The following is a 6607-nucleotide window of genomic DNA, read 5'->3' as shown; positions in this document are numbered from 1 at the left end:
CCATGCTATTGTTTGTTAATCAATCAATTCTCAAGTAATCCTGTCGTTAGTTGTATGTGCAAGAAAACATCACAGGTCAGGATTTCAGTATGCTTTCGTTTAGAACGTTAGCTCAACAGCCAATATTTACTTTCTCTGCCTATTCAAACCCGATCAGAAGACAGCGATTTGTCGTGGAATGTGCGCCCTATCCAAGTCAGAGAGCCATTGCCTTCTGTTTGAGGTTGAAGCTTGCTGGAGGTTTTTGTTTTGGTAAGGTGATGTATTGTCTTCGTAGTTCAAACAGATAACGAGCTGTCATTGTGTAGACAAGAAGTCTTACTAAAGTGACGATGAGAACACTTAAGCGGAAGAAGAAAATCCGTCATTTTGGGTGACGCTATTTACCCAAAAAATTGAACTCTCAAACTTTTCTTCAAACAAACCAATTTGTGGTGCACTTTTATGGTAGGGAATTAATGCGTCAACGAATAACTCACCTAATGCTATCACCTCTTATATATAAACAAAACAAAACAAAAATGAAATATGATACAACTTCTTGAGAACAATGCAAAATTAATTAATTGACTTTTGAACAACAATGGCTTTTTTGTTGGAGACGTTTCAATATATTGAGTACATATGTAGTTGAAAGTTAAAAAAAAATATAGTTATACCATTTGCACTCTGTGATTCTTAATGTGCATCAGGGTCATCAAGTAAAGGAGAATCAAAGGTCATTGAAATAGATCAGAGCTTTACCATTTACGTTAGCCTGATGATCTAAACTCAATTTTGCCCGACACTTTCGATAGTTAAAAGTACAGTCCTCTATTCCCACAAACTCCCCTGGCTCCATGAAACATCTTAAGTTTTAAGTGAGTGAGAGGGCAAATAATAAAAATAAAACTGCTAGTCAACCTAGCATCATCAAACTGCTGTTGTCTGCAAATTGAGAGGTTCAGTTAACAAGTATTAAATATTTTACATGTGATTGAAATTTTGACATAAGTCTAAGTCTGTTTCATTACCCTTGGGCCTGGCACCTGTGCTGATCCACAGCAAGCTTCCCGAAACATGTTTGTAGTCTTATTGCCATTCATCAAATGTGTAATATAAAAGGGCTTTAATATTTAAATGAGTAACTTCTTTTTCATAGATAACATTTTTCACTGTCCACTTAATTTAAACTAAACTTTCAAAAGCTTATAAATTTAACACGAGTTTTGCCCACTGTAAACTGGTGGTCTGTCATACCACTAGTTTCCAAAGAGGTTGATGTCGGTTAGTAATGTTCTTGCACATGTTTTTATGAAAAGAAAATATGTATAAAAAAAAAACAAAACAAACCAAACAAACAAACAAAATGTTTTTATCTCTGTATGCCAAATTTAATGATAATCAGAAAGACCAATCATTTCAAAGACCTTTCTAGAATCGACCTTGATTTTTTTCCAGGGAATTGTAGATATTGTAATTAAGAAAAGCATGGGCAAGTTTCTGTATAGTTTTGTTAATGCTTTCATGTGATTAATTATTGTTCATCTTAATTTCTTTAGAATATATTCAATTCGGAATGTATATACTCGTATACACGTATATCTCTAGAAATGACTTAATACCTATACCCATGTACCTGAATGTACCTGAATCTGCTTTGCAGCATATATTTCATATGATAAACTAGATCTGTAATTAAACATGTAATCGTAGAAGTCAGTTGGTCTTATGTTGCTTTATGATAACTGTATATCCAATACATTTGATACACTCTATGACATCGATAAATTTTCAAAAGCGCTAAGTCGTAACAAGCCTTGTTAGTTTCATGGGATTCAAAATGCTAAATAATCATTAAATTACTCGGTAGTGTGAGATTAAAATAACCAAAGGAGTCTTCTTTGATACAAGCCTTTAAATTTACCGTAAGATATTTTGATATGCAAATTCAAGTATACATCAATTCTAGTTTGTAACGAGGAGGCAAAATAAACATTGTATAAATCACTTCAAAGTTACTACATCTTTAAGGATCTTAAAGGGCAATTATCTGGGTCGCAATCATAAGAAATGTGTTTATTTATAAATTCAATTTTTTACTGGTCCATAAAATCATATCATCTTGATCGTACGTCGGTTAATCAAGAATAGAGAGGTATTGTGTATAACACAAAATCAAATAAACGTTGTATATCATTCTCAATTCATGTTTTATTATATGTATAAAATACTATTAACTTTAAACGTAACATTTACGTCAAGTGACTTTGAAAATTTTGTATTTGCATCTAAAACATGATAGTAAAGGGAAAAAAAACAGTAAACAAGCAACAAGCAGTTCATGAATACTAGAGGTGTTTTGCATCTCTGCATGTGACTTATCTTTGCAATATCTAAAAGAGAAGCCTGGCTGATTTGGATGATCTGTAAAATGATCATGAAGGGAATTCCCCTTTACCATTTATTTCAATGGGTTTTATTTCCTTGTTTGAGCATGATTTTTCGCTGTTGATATCAAATAAATACTTTTATTTTTATTAAGTGGGTTTTTTTAGCGAATTAAACGATTATGTCACACGATAAATTAACGACGGCACCTTCATTATCGGGGGAAAAAAATGTAATCTTAATGTGACGAAAACCCTAGTGTGTTTTCTGTACACGTTATCTACTAAAGGATGATAGAGAAATTAAAAAAAAGCCTTGTGTGTTTCACGTTGAAACATGCATCGTACATTAAAATAAAATGATATGACATAATTTGTTTGTATTGAACAGAGTGTTCTGATACCATCAGCACAATATAATTTAAAGGTCTCGACTATTTTTTTTTTCCTTTTGCAAAATATTTGATTTTTTTAACTTCTAGAATGAACTGAATGTTATAATGCATTTATTGAGAAGGAACCAACTAATAGTATCCTATATCTTTGCAGAAAGATTATCTACAATGTAAGTTGTTGAAAGTGTTAAACAATATCCACACTGGATTCGGCAATAATTATTTTTTTTAAAAAGGATAACATGAAGCATCTTACAAAATCAGTGGTTTCATCAGTCCCTTAAATTATACAATGTATTGAGTCTTGTACGCCAGCTCTGTACGCTTAGTTGACAGTTAGTATGGAAGTAAAGGGGTAAAGTACTCTAACAACTAGATTTATTTTGAAGATGAATTGAAAACATAAGAACATTTTTTTGAGTCAAAGCAGGGACCTATATACTAAGTCAAAACAACATATTTCAGTGAATAAACATAGTATTTCTAATATAACAGATGTGCCCTAGCGTACTTGGTTCACTCGTAAATCAATGTCGATTTTCCGCGATCCTAGATTATAACACCCACGAGTTTACCATGTCTCGTCTAGTCACGTTAGCGAGACTTTGTAACCTTGTTCTGCCGGGCCTGCTTCGTTTCTGTATTGTCCGGCCCAATACTTACAAATTAAATCATTACTTGGAATCTACAGCTATTGTGCGCGACGTGACTTTTATTTCCCAAAAGGAAAGTATCTGCAAGAAATGTCGATTTCTTTTTACACGAATCGTCCATTGTATTCCAACAGAAAATAGCCACTTTAACGTTGCTTCTTTTATTCCGCTCCGAGCCTGACCGTTCAATATCAACAATTGAGTCTTTAATTCAATTAATCCCCTCTCCACTCTCCCGATGAAGATGCTGGTATTTCATTGGCATCTGTCCACTATACGGGGAGATTAAATCAACGTCCAAGTCCTCCCATCTCATCATTCCGAGCTTGATTTGATCGAGCGAGAAAAAACTGTACTTCCTGAGCTGTTACGTTTATTCTATCGCCATATATTTTCTTATTTTCTCACTAAACATTCTTTAAGTTCTAAGTTTATATTCATTTTCAATGTTTTTAATTTTTTTTCTTTAACTTTATTCTCTACCATTGTATAAGTTTTTTTTTTTATCTTAATGGCAAATATTAAAAACAAATTTTCATATTTCAATCTGATTTCGAAGGACAGGAATGCATATAAGGATTCACTAAAGAATTTCTGCAAAATCTCTGAAAAGCGGAAGTAAAGACGGAATTAATGAATCCGTGAAATAATAGCAAGTTCGATTACGTTGGATTCAAACACCCCCACATGTCTTTTACGTGAACATCTCAAAGTAAAAAGATAATTTCTTATTATCAATTATTTAAATTTAATGGCAAATAAATTGCAACATGAAAAAATAACGAGGAAATAGTATTATTTCCACCATTTTGCAAGCATCTCAAGTTTTTTCAATAGAATGTCGCGGTTTGTCTACCATAGCAGTGCATTTCAATTTTTTCCCTTTGGATCTTTTTGCAAAAAAATATTATGTAATAAGTTCCGCATATAATCAAAAGAAACGCTTAAATTGAATTTTATATCAATTAAAACCAAAACCATTAACAATAGAATACAGCCAAAATTGGAATTTTATTGTTGTGACATGTGTATAGCGACAAATTACTTAGTACAAATTAGATTGAATCACGTGTCTAGCCACGTGTGAACATAATGGCGAGCATGCCTTAAGCAATATTAATTTCTTAACTATACAACAAACTATGAATTCATTAAGACACAACAGTCAAAATAAAACTATTTTGGCATCTTCAGATGTACATGTATTTAAACATGAAAATGTACATCAAATGATACTGCTCTACTTTTTCTGTTCAATGTCATTCTCTTGGATGGATGCTAAAACATTTTCCTTGTGGCGTGAAATTCAGCCCCCGATGTGAATCTCCAGTATAAGGATGCTTATACCATTCTTGTTTGAGCATTTAGTCAATGGCCGCTTTCTCCAGATGCAGTCACGGATTCTCTCTTGTTTAAGCGTTGTCAAGATCGCATTTGTTCGATATAAGCGTTGTCATGGATTTTTTAGCTCACCTGAGCCGAAGGCTAAAGTGAATTTTTCTGATCTGGTCTGTCGTCGTTGTCGTAAAATTTTTACAATTCCAACTTCTTCTGCAGAACTACTGGGTCAGTTTCAACAAAACGTAGTATGAAGTATCCTTGGGTAAAGGGGATTCAAGTTTGTTCAAATGAAGGGCCACGTCCTCTTACAAGGGGAGCTAATTAAGAGAAAGTAAAAAATGGGTGGCGTCATTTAAAAATTTTCTTCTCAAGTACCACTGGCCAGAAATGATGAAACTTATGTAAAAGTTTTCTGACATAATGTAGATTCAATTTTGTTCAAATCATGACCCCTGGGGGTAGGTTGGGGCCACAATGGGCGATCAAAGTTTTACATAGGAAAAATAGGAAAATTCTTTTAAAATCTTCTTCTCAAGAACAGCAAAGCTATGATTGGTCATGTTTATATGGAAGCATCTTTAGGTAGTGTAAATCATAACGCCCAGGGTAAGGGTGGGGTCACAATAGAAAACAAAGTTTTACATAGGATCATATAGGAAAAATCTTTCAAAATCTTCTTTTCAAGAAAAGCAAAGCTATGACTAATCATATTTATATGGAAGCATCCTAAAGTATTGTAGATTCAAATTTGTTCAAATCGTGACTCCCCAGGTGTAGGGAGGGGCCACAATGGGTGATCAAAATTTTACATAAGAAAACATAGGAAAAAATTTTCTTCTCTAGAACAGCAAAGCCATGATTAATTATATTAATATGGAAGCATACTCAGGTAGGGTTGTTTCAAATTTGTTCAAATCATGACTCCCGGGGAAGGGTAGAGCCACAATAGGTGATCAAACTTTTACATTGAAATATATAGAAAATATCTTTAAAAATTTTCTCCCCAAAAAACAGCAAATCCATGATTAGTCATATTAATTTAGAAGCATCCTCAGGAAGTGTAGATTCTAGTTTGTTCAAATCATGTTCTTTGTTCAAATCATGTTCCCCGGAGGTAGGGTGGGTTCCTAAATCTTGAAAAATCTTCTAAAGCCATTATTAGTGAAAGAAATATGGAAGTATCCTCAGTTAGTGTAGATTAAAGTGTGAACAAATCACGCCCCCCGCCCTTTTCCCCAGGGGAGTGTATTAACGATGATTATAGATTTAATCTTTTCAATACTGAACTGATTTCTGCTTTTTCCTAGCCAGTGTGGTCAGGTGAGCGATGTGACCCATGGGACTCTAGTTTTATTGTCAAGGGGCGCCTATCTTGTTTGAAGTGTGAGGATCTCTTATCTAACTTGATATTTAAAACAATCAATGAACGGACTTTTTTTTCTTTTTGTGAGCTTTCACTTACTGCTTACCATTATCTGTGATGTATTTCAGCATTCGGGCCGCTTAGTCTTTCAATTAAGGAATGCTTATTCGCTAGTATGAGCGTTCAATCAGGGAGTATCCTCAAGCTGAGTTTTATTTTAATCCTGAAATAAAACTTATATATATTTACAAATTAAAAAAAAATTATTAATTAATACGTCTAGCAGTACATTGTGACACATTTTTGACCCATTTTTAACAGATAGCATGAAGGTTTTTCCAAGGTGTGCTCCGTATTAAATGTCTGAGGTGCAAACCAGCTAATTATTCTTCTATTCTTCAGCTTTTAATTATTACAGATACACGTTAGAATTACTTCAGACCATCCCTGACTTGTGTCAAATAAATTTCCGTCGCCAACCTACTT

At 33.5% G+C, this 6607-nt stretch overlaps 1 protein-coding gene across 1 annotated transcript in view; it reads left to right on the top strand.

The window, feature by feature from the left end:
- Window positions 1-6607, top strand: part of LOC133201721 (polycomb protein SCMH1-like) — a 112995-nt gene that overhangs the window by 26288 nt on the left and 80100 nt on the right. The gene's annotated exons all lie outside the window — the stretch shown is intronic.

Source organism: Saccostrea echinata, unplaced genomic scaffold (genome assembly GCF_033153115.1).
Source record: "Saccostrea echinata isolate AGI-Se365-2 ecotype Australia unplaced genomic scaffold, CSIRO_AGI_Sech_v1 ptg000045l, whole genome shotgun sequence".
Classification (NCBI taxonomy): domain Eukaryota; kingdom Metazoa; phylum Mollusca; class Bivalvia; order Ostreida; family Ostreidae; genus Saccostrea; species Saccostrea echinata.
This window is presented reverse-complemented; position numbering and strand designations above follow the sequence as displayed.